The sequence below is a fragment of the Tachypleus tridentatus genome, chromosome 11 (genome assembly GCF_004210375.1).
Source record: "Tachypleus tridentatus isolate NWPU-2018 chromosome 11, ASM421037v1, whole genome shotgun sequence".
Lineage (NCBI taxonomy): Eukaryota > Metazoa > Arthropoda > Merostomata > Xiphosura > Limulidae > Tachypleus > Tachypleus tridentatus.
Window position 1 is genome coordinate 97,462,800 of NC_134835.1, and position 18,014 is coordinate 97,480,813.

Consider the following 18,014-nt stretch of genomic DNA (forward strand, 5'->3'; position numbering starts at 1 on the left):
GCTTTGTTTATGGTGCCATTCAATAAATGACGCAACATCATTATAGTAAGAACACTATAGAGGTTTAATTTTTTTTGTAACATTAGTCTATTCCAAATGCCAGTTTCAAAATATTTCTATTATACTACAATTAAACACGGTGTCATTTTGCAAATGACAATTGAATTACTATATGCTCCAACACAATAACTAACAGAACACACGGTTACATATGTAATACACAAACCTTTAATTCCAAAGTTTACTGCCAATACAATATACAAAAAATCAACACATCACACTTAACGTTGTTCGCGGCAAAATATTATAAGCCTTAAAATATTCGCTAGAGACGTTCTACTTCGAGAAGGCCCCTGACTGTTTTCAAAATCTCGATAATGCTAACACAACTGTAGGAATGCACACAATTGTGTTACTTATGTATAGCTACACATGATTACACATTTATATGTGTGTGTGTGTGTGTGTGTATATAACTTTGTATATACAATAATAGCTGGTAACGGGCTTCGGGGTGATTATAATATTTATCATCATGAGGAACAAGATGTACACTTGTTCAGGGCTAACGGGAAGAGAACACCTGAGAACAGCAGCAACTTTCACTCTAAAGGAGTGCACTAAAATTAATTCAATTGCAGATTAGATTAATACAGGTAACACTACATTTAACAAGCTTTGGCTGAAAACAGTAAGAAAGGCCACCCGCTACATGCACCATGGATATTCTCGTGTATGAAGATATATGATGTAAAACTTACTGAGACCTAACACTGATCCTATACATCACTACGTCTCACTTTCGCAGTTTGATACAAATCGGTAGCGTTGTCTCTCAAATTTTAAACTTCGCACCATCGACCTAACCACATTTCGTTTATTCATGTATACATAAATGTCACCGTTGTATGCGAAATTAAAGTTCAACTCACTGCTTAAGAGTAGAGATATATTCGTATCAAACTTGCAGAAAAAGTGTCAAAGTTGAAACTTGCATTTTTACCTAAGCCTAGATCACAATTCTATCGTTTATTCGTTCTTGCTCTTAATGGCAGTCAATTTAAACTATGTTTAACACAATCGTGAATACCATATTCTACCCACGTTAAAAAAAATCTCTTACAATAAACCAATTATCCTTATTTCTAAAAATTAAATTATCGTTACCTCTTTGCCATTAGCGCATACCGTTACAACTTGTTTATGGTATAATTTCACTGAAATTTATCTTCAGTTAATGATGCCTGTGGGCTCATACGATTTTCAACTGGTATTTCATACGCTACATTTTCTTAATTAGGTGTACCATGTACCAGTACAAACTACAAGGACATTTGAAAAACGTGCATTCTAATCAAGCTCATGAAGAACTGCTTGACATGCAGTTCATATCTGTCACATTAATCTATTCTCCTTATTTTAATTCAAAAACACACACATTTAAATGTTTTGAATTAGGTTCATTGGATAATGCGGGCGTTACAGTGCGCGCAGTAAGATCAAACAAGTTACTAAAAGCAATTTTTTGCACAGAAAGTTTCGATAAAGAATCCGAAAATTGTCGCACCCGCACAGTTAAACAATACATTGGAAAGTTAACCACCCGTACAAGAAACAACAATTTTATACAATAAATCACGGAAAGCTACAGGTGATAGTTTTAGAACACAAAATGACTAGGAAGATAACAAGTCTAAAGTTATAATACTACTATAGCAACTTATAACTTTACCATCATAACAGAAACGGTAGAACAAAAATACCTTTACAAATGTACGTTTTCTTGGTGTTTTGTACATGATTGGCCAGGTTTGGTCGTGAACATTAAATACCCACTTGGTTGGAGTTAAGACGATATGTCTTAATAGTATTTGCTTGAATAATTCTGACCTACAATATTATCTTACGAGGTTGCATGTTTGATCTATTATTTCTTTATCAACTTATATAAAGAGTAAGGTTAAATTACTCCCGTTTTAAGTTTATGTGATCAAGAACAACAAGCTTAGAAAATTCACTATTTTCATTTTATATACCTTAATAATACACATGTATAAATTCTCAATATAAGAAAATTAAAATATTTATTTGTTTTTAATGATTGATTTGTCATAAATGGGAAGCAAGTCTACTCTTAAAAACCAAGGAAGCTTCCAAGCTGTATGAGTGAAAGGATGTATCTAATAAAAAAAAAATGAGTGAATTAATGAACTTTACTTTATGAACAAGCTAGTGCCTGATAACTAACAATCGTTCATATTTATAAAATAAAGATACTTGATTACGTACTTTCAACACGATTTGCCCTATACGAACAAAAGTCAACTCTTGTCCGAGTTTATTATAACACCATAAAGAACAATTAGGAGTATAATCAGGAAGATCTACAATACACGTGAATTTGTTTTTACTCGTTACATTTTGGCACATTCAACAATCATTTTTCAGTTCTGTTTGTAAGTCTTACTGTTTAAAGTGTTACAAAATACAGAGGTGATTGTCAAGGAGCTCTAAAAAGCAAACAGCAAAATAAACTTTTAATAAACGAATTCTCATTAGACAGCTATATTAAACAACATTAAAATCAGACATGTCTAAAATAAGAGGAGGAATTGTTAATAATTAGTAATGCTTTTCAACAAAGTAACAACAGTCTGATCTAACTACACCTCCTGTTAACCATTATGATGGAAGCCCATCTTTTAACTGGCAAACAGAGACATCAGTCACAAAGACCATCAAAGTCACCTAAACACTGCATCATTATACAGCAAAATTACTTGTGATGTACAAAAAATACTAGGCAACCATAAAACTAGTAAAATAAAATAAAATCCTCTTTTCATACACTAAATTATCATGTTAATTCCCTGAACAATTACCGTTACTATTACACTTAACATTTGAACATTGATAAGAAGGTTAGAAGTAGTATGTTATTTTCTGAACATTTTTGTAAACCATCTACAGTTTTAAAAATAAAATATAGCATTCAAATTCAACATGTAAGTAATGTTTCACCTAAAAATTTCATGAAGCTGTTTAATGAAACACTATATTGCTATTTTCATCACATATTTAAATTGGTTGACATAATTAAATAAAAGAATATATTGAGATTTATAATTACTCATCACAGCTATGAGGTATGTAGCCATTTTAATATTTTACTAACATACCATGTTTTCTAAAATATGCCCAAAACTAATTGGTTTCATCATGAAAATAGGTATATTATACAGATGGGAAATTCTAGCATCTTGTAGTCATCTCTTCAGAATGTGTGCGTTAAAAAGAGGCAACCACAGTCTGTTATTAACAAACTTGGATTCTTAATATCAATTAAAACAAAATGTTTAAGGATTGCACTCCTTTTGTACACAGTAAATGTTTTGAAAACAAAAACCCACACATTGTTGATTTGAACATCTTCAGTTAAAACTACAATAATAATTAATTAACACAATTAATAGGCAACTGCCTGAAAGCACACCAAACAAACTAGTTTACTCTTCCCACTAATTTTGTTATTGAAGAGACTTAAATTGTGTCTCCCTGGTTATCAAATTGAAAATCACCAATATTTTACATGTCTGCTTGCAGAGTTTTACATTCCTTTCCATACAAACATGCAGATTAACAATGTTTACAAGTTTTAAGACAAAATAAATCCCCAAAATAAGTTTAAATACATTTGATTTAATTTTCAAATTTAAGTCAGTAGTATCATTTCAAGCTTTCATTTTTTAGCTGAGTATTCTGAAAAGATCACTAGTAACAAGGAATAGAAAAAATACAGAAACAATTTGGAATTACTTTAAATTGGTACAACTTACAACCACGAGATCAACAAAATAAATGTTACATCATTCATGTAGTTCTAAAAACAGTGGTATTTACATTAATATTGTAACTTTGGATGCTAGTCTTATTAATATTATATCACTTACTTGACAACAGCATCAGATTTCTGCTCAAAGACTGATTGCCAAATACTTTGATGGAAATATGCACACATGGAGAAAACATTGCTTCAACTTTTAGGGAGTAGCTACAGTATCAACTTTTCAAAGACAACTTGTAATGGTTGATAACTACTAACACTTGATTTTTCACTACTTTAACATTGAGATAAGTTTCATAATGGAAATAATTATACAAATTTAAATCCAAAAATTTAATTTGGTATAAGAAATAAACTTAAAATGGGTTGATTTGCACTTTTAGAGCATTAGGAATCTCTTATATATACAATGTTGTTTGCAGGTACAATTAAATGGAAGGCATGCAGAACACTCACAACAAATCACAAGTGTATGAAATACAGGAATAATGACTTGGGCAATGAAGCTAGCCTTAGTAATACAAATATTTAATATAATTTTTTTTACTCTTTTTTAAATATTATTTTGAGATAACAAACAACATCTTATGTTACCTTAAATCTACCACACAATTAGTTTTGATCCTTGAACATTTTATAGCAAAAAGAAATCACCTCCAAGTGTGAGTTGAGAAGCTAGAATACTTTTAACTCTTTCCATATAACTGAAAATAAACTAGTAATCTGAGAAACTTTTTTTTCATGTTTAGAACAGCTCAAAACATTTATGGAACACTACCCTTACAATTAAATCTAAACACATAACTAAGCCTACTCCATCACCAAAATCACACACAAAACAATGAATTATCATTTGTTCACTGTAAATACAGAATAAGTTTCACAGCAAGGTTTCAATCTACAGTAACACAAGTATGTCAAACTTTTAACAGAGCTCTCTTCACCATCATCACTCCAATCTCATTTGATTGCAAATCAAAGAGAAACAAATCCTATTGTCATGGAGACCAACCCTTAGCTAAAATATCACAAGTTGCACCTAATGTGGGAAGTATGCTCATGTCTAGTTCAAACATCATGTAAGCTGTGGACTAACACAGGTGAATCATGTTTAGTACAAGCACAAAATGGCAGTAACTTTTTACAATTTTCACACAAACTTATGATTAATAAATTCAAAATATTATCAGAACTTCAGAAAGAATACAGGAACATTGAGTGGAATAGTTCTCCAACATCACACATCTAAAACTAGCACCACGTATATTTACGAGTGAACAATTACTACTTTGTGACTCTGACAATGGAAATTGGCAATTGTTTTTGTTTTATCTTTATATCCTTTGGATATGGAGGGGAGTGGACGGTTATGTAACTATACATCTATATACTGGTTGTTGATTCAGTTATTTTGATCAAAGCCTAGTCACCCAGCTTGCATGCAGCAAAAAGTCTGCAAAACCTGGCAAGGAATGCCTTACAAGAAGGTTTTCACACTGGCAGGACATGGGATGGATGTAATAAAGGCTATCTTCATAGAAGCTGGTTGGATTAATTAACATAAAATGGCACATTATCTTTGGTCAAATTTAGTTCCACAAGTTTCTTGTAGTGTAGTGAATGGAGAAAGACAGATTTAAGTAATTATGATTTAGAATGATCTCTAAATTTATGTGTTGTTATTTTGCAACATAATACAACCATGCACAGACATCTATTTTTCTTATAAGTTGAAGAGGTGCAAAATACTTATTGATTACTTTTAGTAGAGTAACAAAGACTCTGATGACCCATAATTGATAACACCATAATTAGCATCTACCATTCAAATATAAAGTAAAATTATCTAAAGTCTGATATGTATTTTTACACCATGGTAATGTACCAGACAAGACAAAAGTCTGTATTGTGACACTACCTTCACTAACAAGTTAAATTATAATGGAAACACTGGTTTGGACACTGCTGCCAAGTTAAATTTACAAATGTATTGGATATTTATTTAAAATACAGAGTCTAAAATTATTTTAATAATGTCACTGGGACTTTCCATGTCCTGATGAGCAATGCTGCTTTAAAAAATGGTTAATGACTGTTGAGGATAAAACATTTGCAATGTATGTTCAATCAATCAAATAAATTGTTTAAATTCAGACATTATCAAGCAATAAGGATGTTTTCCTACTATAATTACTTCTGAAACAATCTTCCCTTGCTCCTTGGCTAGACAAGATTAGTGTGAAGATGTTATACATTTTTCAGATTATGAATTTAAAGCTCTTTTGCACAATTTTTACCTACAATATTTTTCCAATAATAAAATCTCAGAAGAAGTTTCACTCACTTTCTGATGTATTTAGTCATATTAAGTACGTTTACATTTCATATCAAGCAAAATATAAACAAAAACGTGACCAAACTGAAATTTGTCACCACAAATTTGTTTCAGCTATTACAGTATATATTACACATACAGTGTTCACAAACATGAACAAGTTACCTTTAAGATTTCCCAGATCATTTTGGAATGGATTTTGAAAATTACCTAGTTCTCCATTTCTTTGTTAGTGCTTGTTAAGTTAATAACAAATGAAGAAACTTGTAAAGTAAAAGCAAAAACTTATAACTTCCATCTCTACATATTTTTCTTTTTTTTAAACAGAAAAAGGCCATCTAATCAGACAAGAACACTTGTACATTAAATGCAATTATACATTTCTTTCCAATATAAAAATGACACAATTTTACTCTTCACACAAAACTGGAGCTTAAGAATCTATAAACACAGAATAAAACTGAGGTTCTGGTATAAGAATATGAAAAGTTTATGAAATAAAAAGCCACTGAGGTTCACATGCACAAAAAATGTTGACTTACAAAAGAATGACTAATATAAACATGATTTCTGAAAGTTACCTTAATAATCAATATGGCAGAAAATTTCAATTAAGGCTCTCTTGTTAATTCTGGCACTTGAAATACTAGAATACTTCTCTTCAGATAGTTTATTTAATCCTCATATTTAAATTATTTCACAGCACAGCTGAGCATATTTATAAGGAAGTTTTATGATGTCAAACAGTTATAAACAATGATTTAAACATGGAGCTTAAAATATCACACACTAAGTATTAACCTTGCATTCCCACAACCCCAATAAAGAAGACACAGTTTGGAAAGACCCATAAAATGTCTTCTCGTATTTTAGAGAAAATGGTTACTTATCACACAGACTTCTAAGAAGCCTACTCTATTAAGTTTAAAATTTATTTACAAAAAATTGTTTTCAAATGACAAAAAAACAACAACAACAAAGAAATAACTAAAAATTAATTTCAGCTCACAACACTATCTTATTAAAATTCTACAATTATTTTTTTATCAAATAAGCATTTTGACCCTGAACCTAGCCAGAAGTGAATGACTCAAAATTTGTTGTGACTGGACTTAATGACACCACTTCTAGCTAAGATTATTGGTGGACAAGGTCACATGACCTCACTACCAAGCAAATCCACAGGTAAGAAGCAATTCATTGCAACATTTTGATCTCGTTCGTTCACAGACTGTGGAGTATTCCAGAGACTACCACCACCACCACCTGAGCCTGAAAATGACCACAACTGAGAAGAGCCATTAGGATGGTTTGCACCATTCCAAGTACTTGAATCACCTTTTTCAGAGGAACTAACCCCACAATTACCCTCATATAAGAATGGGGCATTTCCTCTAAAATAAGAACCAACAGTATTGTTATTTGGTGATTGGCTACCTGACCATCTCATCCCATTGGCACCTGCCAGTTGTCCACCACCAGTATGACATAAGTAGCTCTGCACTTCAGCCTCTGAGGGAATCTCTGAAAAAATAGTGGTGTTGCCAAGGACGCAATTATTGAGAGCTGACTGAGCTTTTGCAGCCTCCTCTTTGGTGGAATACTTAACTAATGTGATTCCCTGATTCAAAAGAAGATGAAACAGCAGAAGTGGGCCATGTTGCATACACAGTGTTTTCAGGGTAGAACCATCAATCTGAAATGAATTGGGTTCACAAAAACATAACTAACAGTTAGTTTACATGAAGACTAAAAATATTTATAAAAGAAAATCACTAGATTCCATTTAAATTTACAAATATGCTTATGTGTTCAATGTTTTCTTCATTTCAACTACTATTCCTAGCAAAAATGGAGATGAACAGTTAAAACCTTAGGCAGAAACTTTATATTCTACATTTTTGCAAGTATTCACCACAAAACTTTAAATATAGTAGCAAAGATTTACATTTCCTGTTTGTAAACCAACAAGCACTCCATGTGACATATTTGTGTTTAGTGTCAAGTTACAAAGAAAGAAATAATTCATCACTAAAAAGTCTTAAGTTTATTTTGAAATAAACAGTCTTCATACTTCAAGAATGATATAAAGAATGGCTAGCAGAACTTCATTAAAACAGATTTTTTTACAAAACACTATGTTTCAAAATATTGTGATATATTTTTACAAAGGTGACATCTCCCAAACATGCATCAAATCAGTACATCTTTGTTGTGAAGTGAAAACCTGATAAAAATGGTTTCTCATTACATCCTTGATCACAAGCAATTCATTAGTCTTTATCCTGGTTTCCAAGAATAGTACTCGTGCAGATCCAAAGCCCATGTCGATCAAATGTGAAAAAGAAAATGAAGTAAATTGTGGTTAACTTAGATCGTATATGCTAAAGCCAACACAGATATTTATGCCAAGCTATGGCACTGGCTGGAGCATATGTTCCTTACAATGCAGGGAGTCATTTTGTTGCATCTATACTATGATCTCAAGAAAATTTGTAATGATGCCATATATTACATCCCACACACACTTTCATTACAAAATATTTCCTTGAATTTACAACACTTTCAAGATAAGCCAGCTGCAAAAAAAAAAAAAAAATCTAGCAAGTTCCCATGCTTGGATTAATTAAAAATGTGTAAGGCACTCTACAAATAACCTTCTTTTCAATGGACTTACCTAAAAGGTGATTTAGTAATATGGTTTTCTTTAAAGGAAGTTTAATGAAACATTTCAATACAAAACTACAATTTTTATATACTTTAAATTTTGGGAAGTTACACAGTAAAAATATACATGTATTGTATCAAAAACAAAATCTGACTACCAATCCTGTAAACAGCATATTTATTTTATGTGTTGTTATGTCAACAGCTACAAACAAATGTCCTGTGTTACGAAATGCACTTTTAAATATAATGATAACCTACATTTATAAACTTATTTACAGTAATGTTAAGTGAAATTCTTACTTGGAATGTTTCACAAATTTTCACTTTCTTTTCAAAAAAGAAAAAGTCTGACATACATCCGAGGTCAGTTGTAGTAAATTATATTAATATTATAATAACATGTCTAAAAAAGAATTTTGTTAATCTTTGATTTCACAAATGGGATTTTAAAAATAAATAATAAATTGCAAGTAACCTTTGAATGGTATACATTCCAATAAGAATAAAAAAAGTTTCATTCAAGATCAAGTTTTACTGACGAGTTTATTGAGATCATTATGCTCAATTTCCTGTAATTTGGTGTGTAAATGTTACATAATGTGAAACACCCAAATAAAATACCAAGGATATACTGGAGCATGAAAAACTTCTGAAACTAAACATAACAAACTTTACATATACTTTCCAAGTACATATTTAAATATTAATACCTGAGGAGTGAGATTTCGAAGCACTAGGAAGGAATTTTGTTTATCCCATGCTGAAATAAAAACAAAACAGATTAATTCTAACAGCATCTTATAAAGGTTTCTCTTGATGATGAATAAAATTTCCTTGTGTTTATTAATTGTATGTAATGAACAATATTTTTAGACAGGAAAGCTACTTACACTATAAATCAAAACCAATTATTAGTTTGTTTAAAGCTTAATAAAAATGGTTAGAGGCTTTAATCCTCTAGGCTAAGAAAATACATATTACAATTATATGCAAAGTCTTAAGAATTAAAGTAAAATGTCTTTTAAATACCTTGATTTGATGAATTTGAGCCCCAAGAATTACTTGTTCCCTTCGCTTGCCTGGGTAAACCAGGAGGAGATTTCTGTATCTTTGATCCTAGTGCTCCCCAGACTTCTCCAGAAGATAGACCTCCACTTGATTTAGGGCCATTGTACTTGTTAAGAGCACTAATTGAATATAAGATATAATGATAAAGTGCAACATTAGTACTTAGTGTATTTATTTAAGCTACTATGTACCACTTCACTGTTAACTTACAAAACATCATACTATGTTAAATGATATGCTAAGATGACAAGATACATCTGTTGTTGTCTTATAACAAATACATATCTTATATTTAGATTTACTTTACATATTTTAACAAATAAGCATTTGACAAACCATGAAAAATTGAAATTATAATTCCTTATCTCATTTTACAAAACTAGTGTTATGAAGTTATAATTTTTACACTTTTCCTGTTAGATATACAAGCATCCCTATTAGTTGAAGATTTTGGCTTACTATTTTCATCCTTGTGAATTAAAATTCTAAAATTTCTAAAAAATGAATTTAAATTAGTTTTGAATTTTTTAACTTTTGAATAACAATTTTTAAGTAATCTAATTAAATAAAACTCTTCAACCTCGTTTTCAGTGGTGCTTCACAACCCTTACATAATTACAAACCATTTTGTCAAAAACAGTGGCAAAAGCTAAACAAAAAACAAGCTACTAAATGATTGTTAAACATGATAAATGTAAAACAACATTCAAAAATTGTGAGAGAATTACTTATAAACAAGTTTACCATTAAAGAGCTGCAAACCAATGGCAACTGTACACAAGGTTTTAAAATTTTGTCTTTATAGAGATCTTTGCATTAAATTTTTATTTGTATTTCTTTTTTCAATTGTGTATTTTCAAAGGAAAAAAGTGATAAAAAATGACAACAGTCTCATTGTTTAAAATCACAAATTAAGCTATGTCATTAATTAATAACATATGATTTGCTTTGAAGCATAAAATCACTGGCAAAATGGTTGGAATGTTAAGACAGCACTCAAATGTTATTTCAAAATACATACAAATTAGTTTCATCTTTTCACTTTACATTAGAAATACCAGTCAAGGTTTAATGTAACTAACAGTTAAATTCATTTCCATTTCTTATTAATGAAAACAGGCAATTTAAGGATTTCTACACTGCTAAAACATAGATGTCTCAGAAGTTTACAGATCTAATAATCTATAAATACACAATTTGCAAAATTGTAATTTTTTTTTCTATCAATTGATTTATCACTGCCACACATTCTATAATTAATGAACAATGCTTTTATTATTATTATTAATTCCAAGATATTTTAACAATTACATTCATGTACAAAGAGTCAAAATAACAGTTTATGCATTTCATATATTTATAAACAAGGCCTCTTCAGAAATTAGAACTATGGGAAAAATCCTCTTTTACATCCAATATATAAGCCATTGCATAAAATGCAGTACACTTAATTTCTGGAATAGCACAGCCTTACACATCTCTTAACATTTTCAGGTATTTTTAAAAATGGTATGGAATCCCACAATTAAGAGCTAGTTAGTCCATATGATTATCACACTAATAAGCTTCATTTTGACCCTTGTCACATCTAACAACTGAAACATTCAATATAAGATTAAATGTTAGTCTGAAACATTATCTTTGTCAATGTAAAATTTATGCTTAATTGTTTTTGAATTTCACACAAAGCAACATGAGGGTTATCTGCACTAGCTTGTCCATAATTTAGCAGTGTAAGACCAGACTGCCAACTCTTGGTCTACTTTTACTAATGAATGGTGGGATTGACCATAACATTATAACACTCCCATGGTTGAAATGGCAAGCATGTTTTGGTGTGGTGAGGATTTGATCCTGCAACCCTTGAATTACAAGCTGAGTGCCCTAACCATCTAGCCATGTTGGGATGGAAAAATTATGCAAAATAATATAAACAGTAAAGAAAAACATATTCCAATGGCTTTTTCCTCATAAAGTTAAACTGTAAAAATTAATCACTTGACACCAATATCAGTAGTGATATACAATTACATATCTTGTACACAAAATATCAAATATTAAAAGTATACTGATCCATACAAGGTATTACTTGTTAAAATTATATAATCATAATTTTCAACTAAATAAAACATTACTTTTTAGAACATGAAATGAAAAGAGTTCATTAAGCCTTAACTCTACATTGCTCAGGTGCACTGAATCAACAATGCCTAAAATATGGTTTGTTTCAAACTTAAGATGAATTTTTTACATGTTATGTAATTTCTGTCAAATGAAACAAGTTTTACATTTGACATTTTTATAACTCTCAGTTCAAAATTTGTGAATATTATAAAATAAACAATAGAAAATTACTTTTATTGAAAATATCAATCTTTGGTTTTTATTTTGTCTTCCTACATTCTTGAAAGTTTTCTAATAAAGATTTTTATTTTATAAAATTATAAATTTTTATTGTTATAAACTGGAAACAGTGGATGCATTTTCATTGTTTTTATGATAAATGACCTATAATACATACAACTTTATCATAAAAAATTATAAGCAAGCCAATTTTTATTATTATTACTGTTAATCATTTCATTTAATATACTTAAGTTTAAACCTATTCTATATTATTTTACTTTTCATATTTCTTTTAAATGATTTTCTCTACCTATTAGGCTTAATATAAACACAACCTAACAATGGCCATGTGAGGGAAACAAAACTTGATCAACTTAAGTGCAAAATTATCTAATTAAGCCCAATATTTCTCATTGTGATCTCAGTCTTCATAAAAACCTATTTTTTCTTTTATCACACAACAATATAATAGTTCAAATGAAACATAAAATAAGTTATTAAAAGAAATCAGGACTTTAATTATGGCAGAAATTATTTGCAAACATCTTTTCATCCAACAGCATATCACCAAGATATGTCTTATTACTTTGTTCTTTAGTTACTTGATATTTAGTTGAAATGGGAGTCAAGTTGACTTGTACAGTTGAAAAGAAAAGTAGCTTGTATTAAGTATTTATATCACTAGTCTAAGACTTCTTAGAGTTAAGAAATTTACACAACACCATGACAACAAAGCTGAGAAAAAGTGATTAGTTAAAATTAATACTTAACTTTTACCAACGTTACAAGTTGGTGTTTTGTTCAAATCTATTTTAAATTTCCTCGCAGGGAGTCTTGAGAGATATAGTATTCTGAGAGAAAAAGAATCAATAATTCACAAACTCTTGTGTTTTTGTTCAGAGCTTGGTGAAGCCAAATGAAAACTGAAATTTATTACTGTTTGAAATTTTTATGTAAATAATTATGGGAATCAATTTTTTTATATTAAATATATTTCAACTGTGAAGTGTCTGCAAAAAAAATAAGAGAAGAACATCTACAAGTTTATTTGCTATGATTTTTTAAAATTTAATGATAAAGAGTTGCCCCATAGCAGAATTCACTTAGTCAGGCACCACAGTTTTAACTCTTCCATACAGGAGTCAGTAGATTTCACTGACCTTGGAATAATAAAAAAAAAATCTTACTATATTTTTTGTTATGTTTTATACGTCTTCACAGAACTTGCCAAGTTTTCAGCAGACATTTCTTTATTTTAAAAAATCTGATATTTTATGTACAATAGAATCATATTTTTACAAAAGATTTGTCTGAGAGCAAAGTGGTGTTCATGTTACAATTAAAAATACTTTTTCTCAGATGAAAAGTTACAAATTTCATTTGCACAACCTTTAAAATCTCCTAATACCAAACTATTTTAGTAAAGCTTTATATTTTATCCATTATTTTCTTGACCCTACCTCTACACTGACATAACCGATTTGATTTACCAAAGAAATAAATTTAATACAAATGAAAATCACCCTTTTCTCTTTCTAGAATGATTGAAAATTGTAACATTATTTACAATTGTTTATCCTAAAAACTTAAGGCTCATAACAATTTGCATATTTTTATACTTAATTTTTATTGTTTATTGCACTTTGACTCATGTATAACTAAATTTCACCACACACACATTGTAAATCACTCATGAACTGGTCAGGAGCATTTCCCAAGAAAATTATTTTTTTGCATTATCTTACCCAATATAACCTCATCCAGTATAATTAATAATTTATCAAAATAAATAAAAAGTATACAAGGAAATTGAAAAATGTTTTTGTTGTTGATTGACAGTGAAATTAATATATAATTAATTTTAAATAATAACAATGCTAACAGAATAAATTTTATCTATTTAAATAATGCACCTATGAACACAAAATAATAATACAATGCAAACTGTCTAAATCTTATAATTTAACTGGTTTTCTATCCAAGACAAGGAAGGCTTAAAATTAATTCTCTTACCTGCTTCGATCTGAACAACAAGCAATAAACTTTTGAACTAAAGGTGAAATTAACAGTATTCTGCACTAAAAAGACTATCATTATATGTCATTTGGTAGATTAAAACTTTGTCTATTGATTATAAATTATATAATGTAAAATTTCAGAGAGAGTTATTTGCAATTTGTGAAAGACAGGATGTGACAGTTGGACATGATGGCTTTATGACTAAACAAGTAACATTAAAGGGTATAAACAGACTTTTCCTAAGTAATATTTACATTTATTATAACAAGCAGTTAATGTTAAATTCCATACATAAGAGAAGGGGAATACATAAAAAGAAAATGTTACAATTCTCATACTAAGTGAGATTAAGGATTATTTTAAATATTTCCTTATGAAATTAAAAACTTAAATCTTATATAAACTTAAAATTTGACTTATTACCTATGTTTTGGAGTTTATTTGTACACACTAATAATAAAGTATAATTAGATATTGAATGCAACTTTAAAAAAGTAATGTAATGTGCACTTTGACCTACCCATTTGTGAGAGGACTAAGATAATATATTTAAACCTTATTTTTGTAATACATTCAAGTTCAATAAAGACTAAAACAATACAATATAAAATAATAAAAATGCTGAATAATAGTGTCAGGTTAAAATAAATAAATAAAAGCATGCATTAAGTTCAAAGTATCATGTAAGATTATCTGTTGTCACTTTTCATCTGTGAACAAATAAGTAACCAATGAGTAAGCAGTCTAACAGAAATGCATGATTACAAGAAGGACAAGTAGTACACTTCTACATTTTTAAATCACAAAATTCACAACAAGATGTAATTACTCTTTACTCTTACCTTTCATTACATGAAGGTGAATTAAATGTCCAAGGGTTTGAAGTCAAAGAAGCCAGTGATGCTACAAGGGAGTCTCCACTATTGGTAGTGAGGGGTCTGGATTTAGAGGTCCAACCCAACAGATCTACATTTTTAATAGTATTTAGTGAGAGGGGAGATCGAGTAACACTACCTGGAGTGATGTGAGGATCATCCTCAATGTTTTTCATACGTGAATTACCTTTCCAAGGCTTCCCAGGTTCAAATTCTGTTACTAAGTCATTCAAGTTATAAGAAGGCTGAGACATTGAGCTAGAAACAGGAGCAGTAGACACTGCAGCTTCTTTTGTTTCATTTGTTCCAATACTGTTGGTAATATTGTTTGTTGGTTCCAAGGAAGTTACTGAAGTAGAGCTTCTTATATTAATATTGCTGTTTGGAGGACTAACTCTAGTACTACCAGTAACATCAGCAGGTAAGGAGGACTCAGTCCAGGTGTCAGCATTGTTCAATGTGTGTGGTAGACTAGACCAAGTATTATCATTATTACTTAATAGCGACTGCATGTTAGATGAAGAATGTGAAGTATGTGCTGAAGCTGCAGGCTTCGACATAGTTCCAGGAGCACGGCTAAAATTTCCTAAGCTACTACTTTCGGTACTTCCCATATAAGAGTTTCTTTCCTCCTTGTTGAAAGTTGGTAACTTCCACTGGGAAAGTCGTGAATGAGTCTGAGGTGTAGGAGGCTCCTGGATGGAAAGATCATGTAGGTCAGATGTTAAATTTGTCAAATGATCTAAACTGGGAATGAACACATCTTTAGAAGACTGGCATGGAACTGATAGATTTGTTGTCTGAGGTGCTTGATGTATTTGCTGTTATGTGAAGAGAGAGAGAGAGAGAGAAACAGAGAAAACATAGCACCAATACATCAAATTGAAGACGTAAAAAGGTCTTTTATATTCAGTGCGATATAATATAAACTTTATATTTTATGTAAAATGCAGCTGCCCAAGTATAATGGTTGACTTTTATAAAAATAAAAAATATTGGTTATTAGTCAAAGGATAAATAAAGCAATTTATACCTCATTTAAAAACAACCTGAACTAATTTTATTAATAATTCAGATAATGCTAAATTGGTAATTTAATTAATCTTTTCATACAGAGTTAAATAAATTTTAACTAGTAGTATGAAATTAGTATCATATGGTAATGTTATTCAAGATCTGACAGGATACTGTATTATCATGTAAAATCTTACATCAAATGATATCATCACATAAGAGCAGATTAACAATAAAAATGTACTAAGATCATTAGAGCCCACTTTAAAACTGAACATTTTCTGTTATTTAATTTACTTCATTCTACCTGCTTCATGGGGCTTGGAAAGCCTTGAGAAAAATGGTATTGCTTAAATATATTTAGGTTTAAAAATGATCAACATTAATAAGCACTACCAAGACAATTTGTAATAAAGAAATGACAAAAAGTTGTTAAGAAACAAAAATGTAATAAACATTTGAATAATTAATAACTGAATAACCAGCTATAAATCAATGAACAGGAGATCAATGACCCTAAGTAACTGATTAACAGGCAAAAAACTCAGCTCTTTCATAACTTTCAAATATCGGTCTCTTGCAAATAATGGTATAAACTTTTCTGTGCTTCTTAAAAATAACTAACCCACAAAAACACACTAAACTAACAACAATGCAATCACTCATACATTTTAGATTTACATTTCTCTAGCTTAAAATTTAAATCACAAATTGGATTTAATACACAGAAATTAATGATTAGGATACAACACAACTGAACATAATTCTCATAACTAAATGCACAAGTTCATTGTTAAGTAACCACTGCACATTACACATCAAAAATTGAAGTAGGTATAAAAGATGACTCCAGATCTTTAGAAAGGAAATGGACAAATACTATTAAAAGGATAATTTCATCCAAAGAGCTCACTTCTATGATAGTGTTAAGCCAACAGAATATTACCTTACCATTTTTACACTGTTTTTTTCTTTTCAAAATAAATATGAAGTTTAAGGCTGAATGGAGCTTACAAAGTGAAATGTCTTTGACTAATCTGTCACTTCAAATACTACCAATGAAGGGATTTACAAAGTCTATATACCTTAGACATAATAAAAGTCAACGACTTTTGGTAAGTGAAAATTGCTTTTTCCATGACAACCAAAAGGTACACAATTCATTTTTAACCTTTAAAGCTATAAACTGGGATTCCTTTTGAACAATGGTATACTTCCCCAACACCATGAAGGTTCACCATTAGCATTGTGAAAAAAAGTTATGTCATATGTTCGCACCTTAAAATCACTTACTTCTTATAACATTACAGTAGACAGTTTCAGGCAATGGTAAACAGTAGAAGTACAAAACATTAATTGGACCATAAAGCCATGCACATCTAACCAACACTAATTTTCAAATCAATATAATATTTGATAAAGACATTTGCAACATTGTACATCATATGTTATTAGAATTAGCTCACAATTGTAAAATATATCAAAATAGTAAAAAAATTCATATTGTGACCTCTCTTAAAATTATTAATAAACAGCAGAATATTTTGTTTACAATTTAATATATTATTTGGAAATAATATACTTTATTTTTTATTTGTTAATTAGAAAGTTTTAATAAGTCAGTTTTAGACTATTGCATCTAAAAGCTTAAAAAAGCAAATCAGAACTATTTTAAACCTAGTGTCATGATTAGTACTATATAAACACCTACTTTTAGTTCACTTCAATGCAAATATTTTATGAACAAAGGTCTGTAAGATGAGAACTTTGCCAAAAATTAAATACACATTATGGAAGTTGTTTTAACTGCAATGTTCTTATCTATTGTGATGTTATTTTTTCC

The 18,014-nt window shown here is 29.8% G+C and overlaps 1 pseudogene across 1 annotated transcript in view; it reads right to left on the bottom strand.

Annotated features, from left to right (window-relative positions):
- Window positions 1-205: 205 nt before the first annotated feature.
- The window catches only part of LOC143232862 (protein Gawky-like), a 67,869-nt pseudogene continuing 50,060 nt past the window's right edge, over window positions 206-18,014 (bottom strand). Inside the window, exons 14-17 of the transcript XR_013017835.1 lie at window positions 15,125-15,978; window positions 9,879-10,036; window positions 9,560-9,609; window positions 206-7,875 (exon numbers count right to left, since the gene is read on the bottom strand). The product of XR_013017835.1 is annotated as a protein Gawky-like (transcript). The remainder of the gene's footprint in view (window positions 7,876-9,559; window positions 9,610-9,878; window positions 10,037-15,124; window positions 15,979-18,014) is intronic.